A 20,403-nucleotide genomic window follows, 5' to 3' on the forward strand; every position below is an offset into this window, starting at 1 on the left:
CTTTCTGTTGGTGGCCCTTAGTGTAGGGTATTAAGGGTTTGTTTTTTTTGGGAGGTATTTCTAGTTTCCAGTGAACCATGCAACTAGTGTTGTACACCCCTACTGAAATTCCTCCTGTGTACAGTATGAAAGGGGGCGCATGCTGCATTATGAATTACAATATTGGAATTACTATTGGAAGTAATTAATCATTTCTTCTTTAAGCCTTGCATACAATAACTGTACTGCTGTGGGCACATCAACATAGATGATCAACAGATCCTAAACAACAATACTTAGAACTAGAAAAATATTATTTGTTTTGCAATTATGCAATTGCACAGGAGCAAAACCTGACTTTTAATAATTAAATGCCAGTTTAACTTTGCTTAAATAGTCAGTAAATGTGTAAATATATTATTTTTCTAACTGTAAAATACAAATTGTTCATGCTTTAGCCTAACCTACTGAGGCTTTGTGTATATTTACATGTTACACCAGATCGAGATACTTCCAGCAAGAAACAGGCAGGAAGAAATATTTTCGCCATTGCCACACGTATTCTGGGTACACTTCATTTCCAGTTAATTGGATAACATTTCAGAAACTCTCTAGGAAAAGGGTATCATGCTCATGTCAAAGCTAATTGGAGCACAAGATGTAGATTGTCTTATAATTTTTTTAACACCAGCATATGGTGAAAATCATGATCTCACCTACCTTTTGTAAATGTCATATCAATCAGCTCTATATAACAACAAGTATTTATATATTTATATTTAGTAAAATAGTTATTTACAGTGTAGTTGAATGTAACTAATGTAGCTAATGTAACACTATACAGTATGTCCACAGAAAGCACATCATTACGTAAGGATGATACATTTGGCCTAATTTTTCAAATGACTTCAGTGCTCTGCCTATTTAATACTTTGGGCCTCATGCAGAGAGCATAGAATTTTAAAATTGGCGAATTTCATAAAAAGTAGCTTTTTTGGAGAGTTTTATTCTCCATATGCAGAAAAGTGCGAATTCTGCTATGTTTAACATGGATGCGTGTGGCGAGTTTAAATTGGCGAGATGCGCGCTTCAGAAACGTGTAAAAACAAATTCGCGCCTTTTTTTTCCCCTTTACTATAGGCGGCGAGCGCCATCTTGCCATCTTTTCCTGGCGCGGCAAAAATGCGAGAATCGCGCCATTTTCTTGGCGCGAACAGCCGCTACATGCCGTTCGCACCTCTCTGCATTCGGAGAGTTTTAAAAATGGCGAGATGGAGGTTCTCGCCAGCCGCGAGGCGAGTTTTAGCAATAGAAAAAACAAAATGGCGCGTTTTTCGTAACTCGCCATTTTCTGCCGGTTTCTGCGCGAAATTGTACAAAAAATGGCGAATTTCGAAATAACGATGCTCTCTGCATGAGGCCCTTTATGAGGAAAACATGCCCAAAAAAAGTACAGCCATTTTAGTATGGGAAAGGGAGAAAATGTGCACTGTATGGCATACAGATGATAATTATACAGCTCAGTCCATGGCACGGACAGCTCTCGCAGAGAGGGTTCCCCCCTTGCTGGACAAACAGACAGAAAGTAGATTGACTCGAGGACTGACTTTCCATAGATTGCAGTGACATACAGGTGCAAATGCTGGTTGTCGTCTGCTTGGCTTGAGAATTCGGCACTTTATCCCGTCTTACGTCGTGAGATTCAAGTGGCAAGACTAATGGCCCATCGGGTTAACACAGTGGGAGTCCCTGCTATGTGAATTCTACCTGACTTCACCTGTCTGTAAAAGAAGCACCGTGAGAGATAGACTGAATCAGTCACTCTAAATGCATGCCTCTAATAGGCGATCGCAGGGGTTTTCTTTTATTTTAATAATACAGTATTGTTGCAAGGGGTCTCCAGAGCTGAGCCGCATTGATTTCAGGTTCGGGGAACCACTGCTTCACGAGTTACAGGCCCCGTTATGGGGTGCTGGTATCCCAGTTTAAGTTCTCCCACGTCACGGCCCACGTAATCGGGAGATTTAACCAAAGTAAGCGGATACCGGCACCCCATAATGAGGCCTGTAACTCGGGAAGCAGGGGTGCCCGGAGCTGAAATCAGTGCGATTCAGCTCCGAAGACCTCCGGCTTCAATACTATGTTATCGAAATAAAATAAAAGCAGCTTCATTAGCTTAGTGGCAAACCGCTAAGGCAATGAAGGGGTTAAGCCAGACTACCTGGTTTATTGGGGGTAGAGAGGGTGAGGGAATGGGGTAGGTGCCCCAGGGTGGGTGGTCAGGCCTACCGGAAAGGTTGCGGGAGTGGTTAACTCCTTCATTACGTTTTCAGTAGTAACCGCTCTGGTAATGAAAAGGTTAACCCCTCCCACTACTCACATAATAGGCCTAATCACCCACCCTGGGGCACTTACCCACTTCACTATCCTCCTCTACCCCCACTAAACATATCAATACAATACATTGAACAACCCTTCCCCCCCCAAACACATACTGTACACTTGTACAGTAATGGACAAAGGGCCTTATGCAGTAAGCGCCGATAAGGCTTTTTTCTGCATTTTTTGCCTTCCCGAATCAGTAAGCGCCGATAAGTGGGAATTATCGGCAACTTTTTTTCCCGATAAAAAATTATCGGCAGCCGGCTGCCGATAAGCCACTTATCGGCACTTTTTTTACCCGGCTGAATTCAGGTAGCCCCGATCAGCTTTTCGCTGCTGATCGGCACTCCAGAATGGAGAGTTTATCGGGAATCCAGCCCACCAACTAAAGGTGGCAACTTGGTGGAGGAGAAGCATCGGCAAGGGCGACACTTAGAAAAAATCAGCCCTTTTTCCTGTCTTGGATTGATGCCGGGGGTCTCCGGAGCTGATACCCGCACCGGAGGCCCCCGGCATGCATCCGAGGCAGGAAAAATGCATTTATAGGCCACTTCATTACCTTAGCGGCTAACCGCTAAAGCAATGAAGGGGTTAACCCACCGTGCCAGCTTTATTGTGGGTAGTGGGGGTGGGTGAAGGGGGTATTTGGCCCTTGTTGTTTGTTTAGGGCTTGCCGGGGGGGTTGCGGGTGCACTTAACCCCTTCACGACCATAGCAGTTAATACCGCTACGGTCATGAAGGGGTTAAGCCCTCCCGCTACCCACCCGTAAGCCCTAAACAACCACCGTTGGGGCTAATACCCCCTTCACCCACCCCCGCTACCCACAATAAAAAATAATCACACACAGCAGCCCCACACTAAATAAATCTAAATAAATAAATAAATAAATATCTCTATATAAATAAATAAATAAATAAATAAATATATATAACCCCTATAACCCCTAACATACACATATATGCACGTCACTGATACTATAGGCCGGCGGAGGCCCTCGGGTGTTACCCGCAGGCCTGCAGTACCAATTATGTGCCCCCCCCCCAAATTAATGACTAAACACATACATACTTATAAAGAAATAACCCCCCCCCCCCCCTTAACACATACAATATAGTAATGGCAACAATTACTATTATCCACAAAGGGATAATAGTGAATGTGCCCATTTTAAATACATAAACAGCAATTAATACATTAAATACATATAGTACTCACCCATGTCTGGCTGCCACGATGAAGGCCATCCTCCTCTTCATCCTGCCCATGCCCCCTCCGCTGCTGCAAAACAGACACAAAAATGAAAACATCCAATGTAATGTCACCTAACCCCTTAATCACCATAGCGGTTATTAACCGCTACAGTCATTAAGGGGTTAACCCACCCTCACCCACCACTCGGGATGCCTACATACCCTCCCCCCACTAACCCCACATCTCGGAGGCCTAACCACCCTCATCCACTACCCACAAGGGAGGCCTACCCACATACCGTTGGGGACAGTACCCACAATAAAAACAATACAGTGACCCACAATAAACATCATTCAATTTACTAAATACATTACCCACCCCTGTGCCCCCCATAAATACAAGATTTATCCTTTTACAAACAGGGTTCATAAAACAGCCCCATGCGAGTCCCCGGTGGGCTGGCAGGGCACCTGACAGACCTAGAGGGTACCAGCAGCCCTTTTCAAACAGGTTCTGGAGGCCTGCTGGTGGGTCCCGCCAAGCGCCATGGCCCCCAGGTGGTCTCCTTGGGTCACCATGGGCCACAATTGGGTCCCCACGGTAGGCCCATGGATGTCTGGGAGCCCCGGGTCAGACCCACAAGTGTCTGCAGGGCCTCGGGTGGTTCCCACGGGGGTCTGGGGAACTCACGAGTTCTCACTACGGGTCCGCAGTGCCCCCACGGATGTGGGACCACCGCTTCATCCCCGCAGACTACGGGTCCGCAGTGCCCCCACAGATGTGAGGCCACCGCTTCATCCCCGCATGTGTCACCCGTGGAACCACCAGCCTGATACCCGTGAGATACCCGAGGAGACCCGCAGGTGGTCTTCAGAGGTCCCACACAGAATCACGGAACAAACCCTGAATGTAAAAAAAATAAACCTGGCCTATACATTCAATACATACACACACCCCCCCCTCCCCCCAACACCTACAGTACAATAATGTGCAAAATAACTATGATCCAGATAGGGATAATAGATTATTTGTCCATTATTAAAAACATTAACTAGCATATTCTAATAAATAAAGTACTACTGACCTCATCAATAAGAAGTCTCCGTCGCCAGCAACATACTTGTCTTGCCCACAAAATACATAGCCAAAACAAAGCCAATACATTGCAATTACATTCAGATATCAATTAACCCCTTAAACACCTTATCGGATAATAACCGCAAAGGTAATTAAGGGGTTAAGCCACACTGGCCCGATACCCACCCTTCACCCATGAATTTGTACAGTGGCTTCATCATGCAAATATATATATATATATATATATATATATATATATATATATATATATATATATATATATATATATATATATATATATATATATATATATATACACAGTGGTTGACAAATCACCAAAAAATCTACTCGCCACACAAAAAAATCTACTCGCCACCTAGTACCAAACGTGTGCTGCTTGGGCCAATATTTACTCGCCCGGGGGTTAAATCCACTCGCCCGAGGTTTGTCGAACACTATATATATATATATGGTATGAGCATAGGCACCCAGGAACACTATTGAACTCCTGTCTCAGCTGACACACTGAGCAGAAGAATTGACTGACTTTAATTTTGATTTGTGGCTTTTATCAAAGGTGCGAATGGATCAATTTGATGACGTGGCTGGAATTTTTTCTAATCTATCAGAGACAGTAAGTTACAGCGACGCTGAGATTGCCCAAATCAGATACACTGAGGATATTGATGCGGTTTTTGGACCTGATAAAGCGGTAGATATATATAATGATACCATTAAATTAAAGAAAAAAGAGGTAGATGCTTATCTACACGGTGTGACCTTATCACATTACCATAGAGAAAAATTACTACCAAGAGGTTTCCGCATAAAAAATCAACCCACAATTGGTAGAGGGGATCCTGAGTTTCTTAAAAAATGGATAGGCATATTGAACAAATGCTCCTTTGATTTAATGATTTTGGTAATAGAGCAATCCAGTAAGGAACTTATTAAAATAAGAACAGAAATAGACACAATTTCTACCAAATACGGGGATACTCTTAGCACAGATACATCCACAGATTGGGTTGATAAGATTCAGGTAAACATAGACGCATATCGTGAGAACATTATTAAATATAAAAAAGAAAAATTAAAGGTTGTCAAGGCAGATTACAAGGAAAGACGTGTTTATAGATGGTTACTGGGGATCAGTGAAAATACGCAGATTACACAACGCAATAGACGCTTTTTCAACAAATCTAAGAAAGCAGGCGCAACTGACAGCACCTATAACACAAGTGATACTGATTACTCTGATAACCCTGATAACACACTAGCTGAACCTTTTTTAGGGCAGGGCAAGCCTCCCCTTCCCAAACGTTTACCCAACGCAGAGGGAAGACAAGAAGAGGGGGGCGGAAGCGGCAGATATCAACTGCGACAGACAAAAACAAGAGGAGGGAACAAGGGCAACCAGCAGAAAACATAATATTTAACATGTCTAACTATACCCTCAACCCCGCTGAAATAAGTCTTTTGAATAAAGGTCTATCATTTGTTCCTACCCATAGACAGGACCCTTTCAAATGGGAGGTTGACCTATATAAACTAAACCGTCAACTTAAGCTCAGAGACTATTTCAGCAGGATACCAGGGACAGATGATAGCTCAATGGCCAACACTGACATATCTAGCTCATTCAGACCACAGAGTACATTTGACCCCCAAACGCATAACTACAATATCCTCACCTTTATGAGTCTAGTGGAAAATGAGACCAGGCCAAAAATAAAGAACTACCCCACCAGTTTCTCCAATTTGACTAAAGTGGAATACTTAGCTCTAAAGTCCCTACAGGGCAATAAGGATATTATCATTAGGTCAGCTGATAAGGGTGGGGGTATTGTGGTTATGCCTTACACCTACTATCGGGGGGAAATACTCAGACAACTGGGGACAGCTTCCCAATATAAATGTTTGGGGTCAGATCCCACGGCATCTTATAAAAAAGAGATTGATTCGGTCATAGATCTGGGCATTACCAACAATTGGATCTCTGAAACTATTGGGAATTTTCTAAAACAACCATTCCCCATCATCCCTGTTATCTATATCTTACCTAAGATACACAAATCCATAACTGCACCCCCAGGTAGACCGATTATATCGGCACGTGGCTCATTGACACATTCTATTTCAAAGTACGTTGACTATTTTCTACAGCCCATGGTCACCAGGATGCAATCTTTTGTGAAAGATACCACTGATTTTATTAATCAGCTCAGTACCTTATCAGGTATTACAAGCAATACCATACTGGTGACCATGGACGTAGCTAGTCTATACACAAATATCACACATGAAGAAGGCATTGAGGCTAGCAGATGTCATTTTGCGCAATTCACCAATCATCAGGGCCCTCCTCCTGATTTCTTGTTACTATTAATGCACATTATTCTCAATAAAAACTATTTTAAATTCGAGAATAAATTCTACTTACAGTTGATGGGCACTGCGATGGGGTCCAACATGGCCCCATCGTATGCTAATTTATTCATGGATACATATGAGCAGAAGCATATCATGAATAATAACACATTCAAAAATAATATTACCAAATATTTGCGTTATATAGATGACCTGTTCTTTATCTGGGATGGCACAGAAAGAGATCTATTATTGTTTGTAGACCAACTTAACACAATACCCTCTACCATCCGCTTCACTGTTAATTTCAGCAAAGAAGAGGTGTCTTTCCTCGACACAATTGTCTATAAATCCAATGGATCGCTAGCCACTAAACTTTATAAAAAACCAACAGATAAAAATACTCTCTTATCAGCAACCAGCCATCATCCAGGCGCATTGAAGAGAGGCTTGCCATATTCGCAATTTCTGCGTGCAATACGGATCACAAGTGACCAATCACAGCTGGACGAGGCGCTAATAGAGATGAAAGAAAAGTTCCTGATGCGGGGATATGCATATAATGATGTCTCTCTTGCCTTGGAGCAGGCCAAAAGTGTGGACAGAAGCAGGTTGCTGACACCCAAAGACCAAAAGACTGACGATAACCGGTTCAACATTAGAAGCACCTTCAGTACGGCATCTGGCTTCATCAAGAGGTGCATACGTAAGCATAGCCACATCTTGACCAATGACAAAGTGATTGGCAACAACTTTATCAAACCACCCAGATTCTGCTATCAAAGGGGCCGAAACCTGGGCGACTACCTTACAAAAGCAGATCCTACCGCCAAGTATGCTGCAAAACCAATGTGGCTATCCAGACCAGCAGGCGTGTATAAATGTCACGGTTGCATCAACTGCCAGTACTTGATATTGGGGAATTCCTATCCACACCCTCACACTGGCATCCGCCAGAAGATCAAGGATACAATGAATTGTGAATCCAAATACGTTGTATATTTTATACAATGCCCATGTGGCCTTTATTACGTGGGAAAGACAATGAGGATGCTTAAAGAGTGATTAGCCCTACATCGTTCTGCCATACGGAAGGCACTGGCTGATACTGAAAACAAGGAGGATTTGTCACATCAACCAGTAGCAAGACATTACAAAGAGAAGAGGCATGGGCTCGCCACCTTGCGTTGTATGCCAATTGCCCAGGCACGGACTTCGGGGAGAGGAGGGAATCGCAACAGGACACTACTACAGCTTGAAGCCAGACTCATCTACAGTTTGGGCACATTGAGCCCACGGGGTCTAAATGAGGACTTCAGATTAAGCTGTTTCCTGTAATCTCCGCACCTGGCCCATTGAGCTGCCTGCTGATACTAGGATTAATCTTTAACAGCAAAACCAGCGCATACTGCCTTGGGGTGTCAGCCAGTTAGCCGCATTTCCTCCATCATGTCTGGCACCTTAGATCCCTTGCAGTCAAGATCCACCTGTGGCTATGTTTGCTGAAAGCGAGACACACACAATTTATCACTAGTTTCTCCATGTGACAGTGTCTGCATTATGTGTTTATGTTGGTATTTAAGGTGTCGCTCCCTGAAAGGATACATAGTCATCAATGCATTATCATTTCTTACAATACGCATCATGCGTTCTATGGCTGAGTGCTTTCAGCATTTATATACTGTCTTTTTTGTTTGTGCAAATTATTATGCTTTGATGCACGATTTCACTTTTTATGTATGCTGGTGCATTACAGTGTGTCAGATACCTCAGGTCCCTTTTAGTCAAGAGCCACCTGTAGCAATGTTTGCTGAGAGTGTGACACAGCATGTATTCTAATTTATTACCAGTTTCTCTATTTGACATTGTCTGCATTATGTATTTTTGTTGGTTTTTTAAGGTGTCGCTTCCTGACATGATGCATAGAGTCATCATTGCATTATCATTTCTTACACTATGCATTAGGCGTTATATGGCTGAGTGCTTTCAGCATTTATATATTGTCCTAGATTCCAGTCAGCCACGTCATCCACACGTGTGTATATATGTTTTAATCCCTCACATTTTTTTGCACATTTACGGTGAGCACATCAGATGTTTCACATGTTTCGCTTAACTTGCAGTTACAATGTGTATTTTGCACGTCCCTGAAATAGTTAATCTATCCAGGTATCAGCTCCAGATCAGTTTAGCCCATGCGCACTCTCTCCGGTTATCCAAGATATCGCTGGGTCTGGCAGACTTATGTAGTCTCTCAGCAGTAACATTATGCAATTCCTGAGCCTTTTTGCGCATGCCTAAACACATATCAGGTAAACAAATATAGAGTTAATATATTCAAAATGGATGCTCTTTACCTGCTGATACTGTGGATGCATGTCACATAGGCAGGTGAGGCTAATTAACTGTGATTGGTTTTGTTGAATTGCACTGGGGTTTGGGGTATATATATGTATTGTGCACTGCATTCAATTGCACCACCTTGAGAAAGGTCCCACTGGGGGACCGAAACGTCGGTTTTTGTGTCTTCTATCAAATATAGAACATTTTTGATTTACTTACCTGCGTGCTGTCCCTTGATGTCGTGTTGCAACCGGTATCGTATGGTCTATATATATATATATATATTATAACACACAGGAATAACGCTCAACACTTGAATAGATTGTGTCCAGAACACCTGTTAATAAGTCATATATTGTAAGACTAAACAGTGGTGCTAAAGGTTAATTAAATATGAAAACAACAAGGGGAAAGCAACCTTTAAATAGCACACGGACATAAATGAAAGTGTAACAAAAATAATTTTATTAAAGTGATTAAAACAGGGGATGAAATATAAAAAGAGAGGGGGGCTCAACACTACCTAGACATAATGGACCTGGAGGCAAGGGTCTAAGTAAAGATCCAAAGCAAGACATATACAGGGTACAGGTGGCTTTGTATAAGCACACCTGCGTGACAATCAACCTGCACTGAGATCTTGTGACCACATGTAAAAATATTATGCCATATAATTTGATGCAATGGTTACATGTATTGGGTACACAAGTAATGGAGGTAACAGAATGCAAAATACGTCATCGCTCAGTAGGTAGATGTCACAGACAAAGGTGGGTCAAAACTCCATGTCAGATGGAATAAGGTAGGGGCCCCCCTCAGCAAGACTCCCACTCCAACGCGTTTCGATGGGAAACTGTCTTCTTCTGGGAGTGGTGAGGGGAGAAATGGGCTAGCATTTATGGCAGAGATCATTACAGCAAAAATCACGCCAAAATTACAAGAATTGCAGGCAGCTGTGAGAGAAGGAAGTGTTTGCAGCTATGGCAGTGTCATGGGGTCTGTTTTGCAAGGATTGCTCATCTCATTGGGCTATACTGGTCACATGTGCACAATTGGGTCAACCCCTATGTAAATCGGGTGATGACGCATGTGACGTCATCGCGTCACGAGCGTCATAGCGCATGGGCAAATTATCCCCTCCCACTGAAGCCTCTGACAGCTGTAAGTGGGGGAGAAAGTGGCAAACAGATACGATATATAACAATAGTGCCGGGTTACTAAAGTCTAATCCGGCTGTCGTCACATTATTATATGAAACAGCACCACACCTGGGATGACACAATTGCATAGTCCTAGTGTGTGTCACACGGTGAGACAATCTGTGGCTCTAAAAAGTGGATGCGGGCCAATAATTTTTCTAAAGCATTTTCAACCGTATAATACGGACATTGTAGGACTGGAAAGGTCCTGGAAGAAGCATCACTGAAGGTGCAACAGTCGGTGTGCAAGATTATTTCAATGACTGAAATCCATAAGGACTTTAGTATCCCGGCACTATTGTTATATATCGTATCTGTTGCAGGTTAACGTTCAGCAAAGTGGATATGTATTTGCACTTACCTGCTTCTATGACTGAACTGTGCCTATCATGCTGAGTTAATCAAATATGTAGATCATTGCTCGTATATATCTTAAAACTGGTCACGAATGCACAGGCACATGCCTTAACTAACATGGCTCATTGTACTTTCCCCTATTCAGGAGTATACAAGTATTATGGCTGACATTGTAGCCACTACACTTTATTGGGGTACCCTTACTCAATGGCATATGACCTTTATTTACCCTTTCAGACTCAGCTACAAAACTTATAACATATTGCTCTTTGTTGTACATATAACCATCTTTATTTGTATTTCCAACTCAGGACAGCATGCTTCTTAATGTCCTTACCAGCAGCAGCTTCTTTCATTTAATGCCTGGGGCCTCCTAGAGTGTCTTTTCACTTGTATTTGGGGTATGATTGCCCGTTTTTTCTATCTACAAGGTTGTCATGCCAACCGCATGTTTACACAACGTGATGACGTCATGCGCTTCTCCCTTAGACTCGGCAAGCAAGGACATTACAGTCAGTCTCTTGCGAGTGATTTCTTTGCCACTTTCTCCCCCACTTACAGCTGTCAGAGGCTTCAGTGGGAGGGGATAATTTGCCCATGCGCTATGACGCTCGTGACGCGATGACGTCACATGCGTCATCACCCGATTTACATAGGGGTTGACCCAATTGTGCACATGTGACCAGTATAGCCCAATGAGATGAGCAATCCTTGCAAAACAGACCCCATGACACTGCCATAGCTGCAAACACTTCCTTCTCTCACAGCTGCCTGCAATTCTTGTAATTTTGGTGCGATTTTTGCTGTAATGATCTCTGCTATAAATGCTAGCCCATTTCTCCCCTCACCACTCCCAGAAGAAGACAGTTTCCCGTCAAAACGCATTGGAGTGGGAGTCTTGCTGAAGGGGGCCCCTACCTTTTTCCATCTGACATGGAGTTTTGACCCACCTTTGTCTGTGACATCTACCTACTGAGCGGTGACGTATTTTGCATTCTGTTACCTCCATTACTTGTGTACCCAATACATGTAACCATTGCCTCAAATTATATGGCATAATATTTTTACATGTGGTCACAAGATCTCAGTGCATGTTGATTGTCACGCAGGTGTGCTTACACAAAGCCACCTGTACCCTGTATATGTCTTGCTTTGGATCTTTACTTAGACCCTTGCCTCCAGGTCCATTATGTCTAGGTAGTGTTGAGCCCCCCTCTCCTTTTAATTTTCATCCCCTGTTTTAATCACTTTAATAAAATTATTTTTGTTACACTTTCATTTATGTCCATGTGCTATTTAAAGGTTGCTTTCCCCTTGTTGTTTTCATATATATATATATATATATATATATATATATATATATATATATATATATATATATATATATACAGATATACAGATATATATATATATATATATATATATATATATATATATATATCTGTATATCTGTATATATATATATATATATATATACAGATATATATATATATATATATATATATATATATATATATATATATATATACACACACACACACACACACACACACACACATGATGAACCAATATACAAATAAATGTAGAAGGGTTATCAAAAACATGCTGTACTCCAAATAACACTTCTCCATACAGACACTCTACAATAAAATTAATTTCCTTTAATAATCCTAACTGAAATTACAATCACAATCATCAAATGCCAATCAAATACCTCTAATGCCAATCAACACATTGCATTTACATTGTATATATGATGCATACAATCTATGCAGCATATACATTCTGCAAATGAATGTTAACAATAACATTGCAAGCAAAATACAGATACCTCCCAACAAGTATACTATTTTAACCAATCCAGAAACATAAATCAATTACCATTCATTAATGACATCCCTAAACAATTTACATTCCATCCCTAACAATTAAACAATTAACAAATTCATGCCTTTAACATAACAATTTAGCCTTTGAAAAAATATAAGTACCAACAAGAATACAAAATTGAAAACCAAGGCTAACCCTGACCTCAAGTACACCATACAATATCAACAATTACATCTATCTAATTTTAAAATACATTATACACACATTTATGCATAGCAGCATAGACAAATTAATTTAAAACACATCAAATCAAGCTTTTAAAACAACCTCATTTCTTACCCTGTATGTATATATCTCTCTAGACATACATACATACATACATACATACATACATACAGTGGCAAGAAATGATATACCACAAATAAATAAATACACATGTAAAAAAAGCTTTTAAAAAAAATAACAAGTTAAATAAAATACATTTCTTTAGTTCACTTACCATTACTTGACCCCACCGACTCCTGTTGAACAGCTTACTCACGAACCAATCCACCAGGCACAGGAACCCATAAAATAAAAAACCATAAATAAATAACCATTAAACTAAAAATATAAATCAATCCACGGGTCTTCTATTTGTAATCCATCTTCATCTGTATTTTTCTTTCTTCTATCTTCTTCCGGTGTCTTCGTCCCGTCTTCGGCCACGCCCTGGTCTTCTTTCTTCAGTAGGCGGTCCTTCCTCCTCGGCGGCTGGCTTCAAAATGAGACGACATAGGCTTTTAAAGGCCTATGATGTCACATTTTCGTCATGGTTCCCACGGCCCTGATTGGGCCTTTGATACCATGTGTTTTGGCCGATAAAAAAAAAATGATGACGTCACTTAAAGGCAATGAAAGCACAGCCAATCAGAATGGCTTTGCTTCAATTGCCTTTAAGATGACGTCATTAAAAGAAACATGCCCGTCCTCACATGGTACGGTAGCCAATCAGAGCGTCGGAAGTCTATCCCTACTCTGATTGGCTCCAGTACCATGTGACAGGCTTTCAATGACGTCACATCCGTTCTCCCACAAGCCTCTGTCACATGGTCTACTAGAGCCAATCAGAGTAGGGATGGAGTTCCCACGCTCTGATTGGCTACCGTACCATGTGAGGACGGCCATGTTTCTTTTCATGACGTCATCTTAAAGGCAATTGAAGCAAAGCCATTCTGATTGGCTGTGCTTTCATTGCCTTTAAGTGACGTCATTTTTTTTTTTATCGGCCAAAACACATGGTTTTCACGGCCCAATCAGGGCCGTGGGAACCATGATGAAAATGTGACTTCATAGGCCTTTAAAAGCCTATGTCGTCTCATTTTGAAGCCAGCCACCGAGGAGGAAGGACCTCCTACAGAAGAAGAAGGCCAGGGCGTGGCCGAAGACGGGAAGAAGACCCCGGAAGAAGATAGAAGTATACAGATGAAGATGGATTACAATTAGAAGACCCATGGATTGATTTGGATTTTTAGTGTAATGTTTATTTATTTATGGTTTTTTATTTTATGGGTTCCTGTGCCTGGTGGTTTTGTTCGAGAGTAAGCTGTTCAACGGGAGTCGTGGGGTCAAGTAATGGTAAGTGAACTAAAGAAATGTATTTAATTGAACTTGTTAATTTTTTTTAATGCTTTTTTTACATGTGTATTTATTTATTTGTGGTATATCATTTCTTGCCACTGTATGTATGTATGTATGTATGTCTAGAGAGATATATACATACAGGGTAAGAAATTATGTTGTTTTAAAAGCTTGATTTGATGTGTTTTAAATTAATTTGTCTATGCTGCTATGCATAAATGTGTGTATAATGTATTTTAAAATTAGATAGATTTTTTCACAGGCTAAATTGTTATGTTAAAGGCTTGAATTTGTTAATTGTTTAATTGTTAGGGATGGAATGTAAATTGTTTAGGAATCTCATTAATGAATGCTAATTGATTTATGTTTACTGGATTGGTTAAAATAGTATAGTTGTTTGGAGGTATCTGTATTTTGCTTGCAATGTTATTGTTAACATTCATTTGCAGAATGTATATGCTGCATAGATTGTATGCATCATATATACAATGTAAATGCAATGTGTTGATTGGCATTAGAGGTATTTGATTGGCATTTGATGATTGTGATTGTAATTTCAGTTAGGATTATTAAAGGAAATTAATTTTATTGTAGAGTGTCTGTATGGAGAAGTGTTATTTGGAGTACAGCAAGTTTTTGATAACCCTTCTACATTTATTTGTATATTGGTTCATCGTGTGTGTGTGTGTGTGTGTGTGTGTGTGTGTGTGTGTGTGTGTGTGTGTGTGTGTGTGTGTGTGTGTGTGTGTGTGTGTGTGTGTGTGTGTGTGTGTGTGTGTGTGTGTGTATTTGCATGATGAAGCCACTGTACAAATTCATGAGTGAAGGGTGGGTATCGGGCCAGTGTGGCTTAACCCCTTAATTACATTTGCGGTTATTATCCGATAAAGTGTTTAAGGGTTTAATTGATATCTGAATGTAATTGCAATGTATTGGCTTTGTTTTGGCTATGTATTTTATGGGCAAGACAAGGATGTTGCTGGCTACAGAGACTTCTTATTGATGAGGTCAGTAGTACTTTATTTATTTGAATATGCTAGTTAATGTGTTTAATAATGGGCAAATAATCTATTATCTCTATTTGAATACTAGTTATTTTGCACATTATTGTACTGTAGGTGTTGGAGGGGGGATGTATGTATTGAATGTATAGGCCAGGTTTATTTTTTTTACATTAAGGGTTTGTTCCGTGGTTCTGCGTGAGACCTCTGGAGACCACCTGCGGGTCTCCTCGGGTATCTCACGGGTATCAGGCTGGTGGTTCCACGGGTGACACATGCGGGGATGAAGCGGTTGCCTCACATCTGTGGGGGCACCGCGGACCCGTAGTCTGCGGGGATAAAGCGGTGGTCCCACATCCGTGGGGGCACCGCCGACCCATAGGTGCGGGGATGAAGCAGTGGTCCCACATCCGTGGGGGCACCGCGGACCCGTAGTGAGAACTCGTGAGTTCCCCAGACCCCGTGGGAACCACTAAAGGCCCCGCAGACACCTGTGGGTCTGACCTGGGGCTCCCAGACATCCTTGGGCCTAGTGTGGGGACCCAATTGTGGCCCACGGTGACCCAAGGAGACCACCTAGGGGCCATGGCGCTTGGCGGGACCCACCAACAGGCCTCCAGAACCTGTTTGAAAAGGGCTGCTGGTACCCTGTAGGTCTGTCAGGTGCCCTGCCAGCCCACCAGGGACTCGCGTGGGGCTGCGTTATGAACCCTGTTTGTAAAATGATAAATCTTATATTTATGGGGGGGCACAGGGGGTGGGTAATATATTTAATAAATATAATGATGTTTATTGTGTGTCATTGTATTGTTTTTATTGTGGGTACTGGGGGCGGGGGGGGGGTTCCACAACGGTATGTGGGTAGGCCTCCCTTGTGGGTAGTGGGTGAGGGTGGTTAGGCCTCACGGGGTGGGGGGTTAGTGTGGGAGGGTATGTAGGCGTCCCGAGTGGTGGGTGATTAAGGGGTTATCTGGTGATTAAGGGGTTAGGGAACATTACATTGGATGTTTTCATTTTTGTGTCTGTTTTGCAGCAGCGGAGGGGGCATGGGCAGGATGAAGAGGAGGATGGCCTTCATCGTGGCAGCCGTAAATGGGTGGTGAGTACTATATGTATTTAATGTATTTATTGTTGTTTATGTATTTCAAATACACAGGGGATGTATGTTGTTTATTGCTATGTTTATTGGGGGCAAATGTCCCCAATAAACATGCTATTGTGCCTTAACCCCTTCATTGCCTTAGCGGCTATCTGCTATGGTAATGAAGCAGCATTAATGTATTTTTCATAATATTGTGCAGAAGCAGGGGGTCCCCTGATCTGAACCGCATTGATTTGTGGCTCAGGGGACCCCCTGCTCACTGTACACTATTATTAAAAATACATTCATAATGCTTCGTTACCGTAGCACATAGCCGCAAAGGTAAGGAATGAGTGTTTATTTATATATGTGTTTTACTGATAGTGTAGATGTGCAGAGGGTCTCCGGAGCTGAAGCGCTTTGGTTTTAGGTCCGGGGACCACCTGCTTCCCGAGATACAGGCCCCTTTAGGGGGTGCCGGTATCCCTCTGCTTTGTTTACATTCCGCGGTCACGTGATCGGGACCTTTAAATGCAGAGGGATACCGGCACCTCATAAAGGGGCCTGTATCTCGGGAAGCAGGGGGTCCACGGACCTGAAACCAATGCGGTTCAGCTCCGGAGACCCCCTGCACATGTACAATATCAGTAAAAGTTGTTTATAAATACTGAATATTTTGCCGATGTTTGCGCTGAGAGAGCGGCTTGTCTCTCTCTGCTGCAAACACCTATCGGCACAAAAGGCATATGGGAAGGCTTATCGGGAGCCAGGCTGTATCGGCACAGGCTCATCGGCAGTTTTGCTTTCGCAGTGATTCGGCAGGGATCGGCAAGAATTCAGCCCTTACTGAATACTACGAGGGCAAATCGCCAAAAAAAGGCCTATCGGCAACCCTTGCCGAAGAGATTTTATCGGGGCTTACTGCATGAGGCCCAAAGTCCCTATTATCCATATATGAAATCAATGTGTTCAGCTCCAGAGATCCACTGCTGATATAATAATAATAATATTATTATTCAAATAAAAGCCTTGCGACCACTGTTAATGGCGTGCAGGGAGAGTGTCTGATTCAGTCTATCTCTTACCAAGACCCAACTTAAGACACACTTGCTTAAAGAAGCATATGAATAGCACTGTGGATATTCTGAACACATGATACATAAAGCTTGGCCCCCTGCAGATGCACTTACCAGAACTCCCTCCTACTGTCTCTGTACGTTCTCCCTACCTACCAATTAGACTGTAAGCTCCTTGGGGCAGGGACTCCTCTTCCTTAATGTTATTTTTATGTCTAAAGCACTTATTCCCATGATCTGTTATTTATATTATCTGTTATTTATTTGATTACCACATATATTACTACTGTGAAGCGCTATGTACATTAATGGCGCTATATAAATAAAGACATACAATACATACAATATAATACTGCGCGTCCCTTACAGACAGGTGGAACACGGTAGGATTCACACAGCGCGAGTCCCATTGAAACTCTGGGATCCCCCGCTGTGCTAATCTGATGGGCTATTACAGCCTGCTATGGACCATCTCTCGAGTGACCACGAGATAATCACGGATTTTGCTTTGCAAGCGGTCAACAACTGGAAGTTGCACCTGTAGCTGCTCTGCTGCACACAAAACCCTGACCCAGAATAATTTTGTCAACATATGATTTAGCATCATGTTCCCAAAAAATGTGGGAACAGTGCGCTGTGGAGAGATGTGGCCCCCGTGTGTTCACGTGCAAGTTTGGAGCAGACTGGTTCTGTCCACCGGAACAACAGGCTATCCCAGACCAATCAAGGCTCACTGCACTTTGGTATCTAATTGTGTCGATATTCATCATGTGATGTGACTTCACGCCCCCCTCAGTGATGTAACACAGAAGTGCGGGCGCTCAGAGGGGAATCGTCACTACTAGTCACCAGGCACTATAAGTGTGTTCTCAAGTGATATGTAATTACTGGTATTCAGCTTTTTAAAGTCTACATGGACTATCATCACGCTGTATGCATGCATTGGAGACTTGTCATCATCCATTACACACACGGTGTGTTTGCTGCACCTTAGAGATTTCCACCTGTTCCACATACGGTGATCTGATTGCCATCGACGGTTGGGAGCTGTTTCCTGATGAGACGTACAACCTGAGTTGGACCCATTGTGCAAGTTGCCACCACTCTGAGGGGTTAAGATGACATCCGGAGACCACCCAGGAACACTTACCAGAGGGATCCTCATCTGTCTGCAGTTCCAGTGCTAGCTATGTGGTAATCTCATGTAATGCACACGTAATTGCGATTGATCTACCATTTTTATGTGCGCAGAATACTTACCCTAATTTTTAATATAAAGAGTGTAGTTGTTTGCTTACATTAACTGCTCTGTAGCACTTTGTGGTCAACCAATCATGGAAACCCATTATTATTTGACCTGTGGGATACTAAAGGGTTGATATGTAAAAGCAATGTGTTTAAAAGTAAAAATGTATCAAAAGATTCATGCTGGTTTAGCTTATCTAATCTATGTATATAATGGCCAGTATATTGTCCATTATATACATAGGAAAGACAGGTCTAATGCCAGTCTGGACAAGGTGATAAACGTCTGCCATTTATCCTATTCTGATGAATATCAGATCTTGATGAATGGCAGTTTTTTCTTAATATGTTGGTATTATGTCGTTTTTTTATGGGATCCAATGCTTGTAATGGATCCGATAAGTGCTTTATTTTTGGCAATGCAACGTTGATGCATGATAAAAATAAGGTTCTAATACCGCATTTTTTCGGATACCACAGCTTTTTGTTTCTGGCCCTATGACTGCTCACTTGCATGTCATTGCCCAGAATCCCTGGCTGCAGTGGAAGCACTGTTTGCTAAGAGATAGTGGGAAAAACAGGATGGCAGACCTGTCTGAGACATGTGAATGTGCAAACAAGTGGTATTTTTATTTGCTCTACACTGTACAGTGGAGGGTTTTTGTCACTTTTTTTTCAACATATTTTATAATTCTTTTTAACAAACATAAAAGAGAGGAGGGGAGGATTACAAAAAATTGATTTTCCTGAGGGTTATGACCTTGACAATGTCATTGTATCACCAGGTTTCTACTTTATTTTCTTTTTTTTTATATATATATTTAAAGCTCTTGATTTTTCCTTTTTCTACCTTTCTACCTTTTCTACCGTTAATTCCCTAAGCACCATCTTTTGGCTAATGTCATTGGAACATGGTCCGAAAAGATTTGTATTTCTGTATCTTCAAAAAGAATCTTGTCTAGGTTCCTGGTTTTCTTGATAATTTCTTCTTTGGTCGAGAAATAGTGGAGTCTTGTAATTATATCCTAGGACCTCTATTTTCAAAAAATTTTAGGCTATAGATTCTATGGGCTCTGTCCAGTTCCTGCTTTGCGTTGATTGCTTCTGGGAGTATATTTTGGAAAAGCCTGTACAGAGTCCTGGAGTCGGGATATCTGTTCTTTCATTTGGGCCATATCCGAGTCTACCTCCACCTGTTTTTCGGTGGTGGCCTCCATGGCTTCTTCGAGACCTGTGGTACGCTCCTCAACCGCTGCGATTTCTGAGCGGAGACCCATTATTGCGCTCTGCAGTTCTTCGTGGAATGTCTGTTTGATCTCTTTGACTCAGGCCTTTGAATCATTTCTGATATTTGAACCTTGGTCAGAGTCTGACCCAGATTCAGTTTCCTCTCTGTCCTGAGATTGTGTTACTCTTTTTTTTGTCTGAGGGTTTAGGCGTTGCGTTCTTCACTTTTGAAAAATTAAGAGGCCTCCGGTTTCTGTACCTTTTTCAGTGGAGCCATGTCTCGGGTTGTCAGGAAGAAGTAGAGTTGGGCCAGCCCCTCTTCGCTCTTATTTTACTGTTTTTTTACCGGTTTTATTTAGCGTCTTCCGGGTGAGGCCCGTGTCATGCTTCTTCGTTTATGCCGGGACCATTTTTGCACCCCCT

The 20,403-nt window shown here is 42.0% G+C and overlaps 1 long non-coding RNA gene across 1 annotated transcript in view; it reads right to left on the bottom strand.

Annotated features, from left to right (window-relative positions):
• LOC142491949 (uncharacterized) overlaps positions 1-20,403 on the bottom strand; it is a 68,690-nt gene that overhangs the window by 7,484 nt on the left and 40,803 nt on the right. Inside the window, exon 3 of the long non-coding RNA XR_012800610.1 lies at positions 3,579-3,641. This is a non-coding gene — a long non-coding RNA (uncharacterized LOC142491949). The remainder of the gene's footprint in view (positions 1-3,578; positions 3,642-20,403) is intronic.

The sequence above is a fragment of the Ascaphus truei genome, chromosome 4 (genome assembly GCF_040206685.1).
Source record: "Ascaphus truei isolate aAscTru1 chromosome 4, aAscTru1.hap1, whole genome shotgun sequence".
In the NCBI taxonomy this organism is placed as follows: Eukaryota; Metazoa; Chordata; class Amphibia; order Anura; family Ascaphidae; genus Ascaphus; species Ascaphus truei.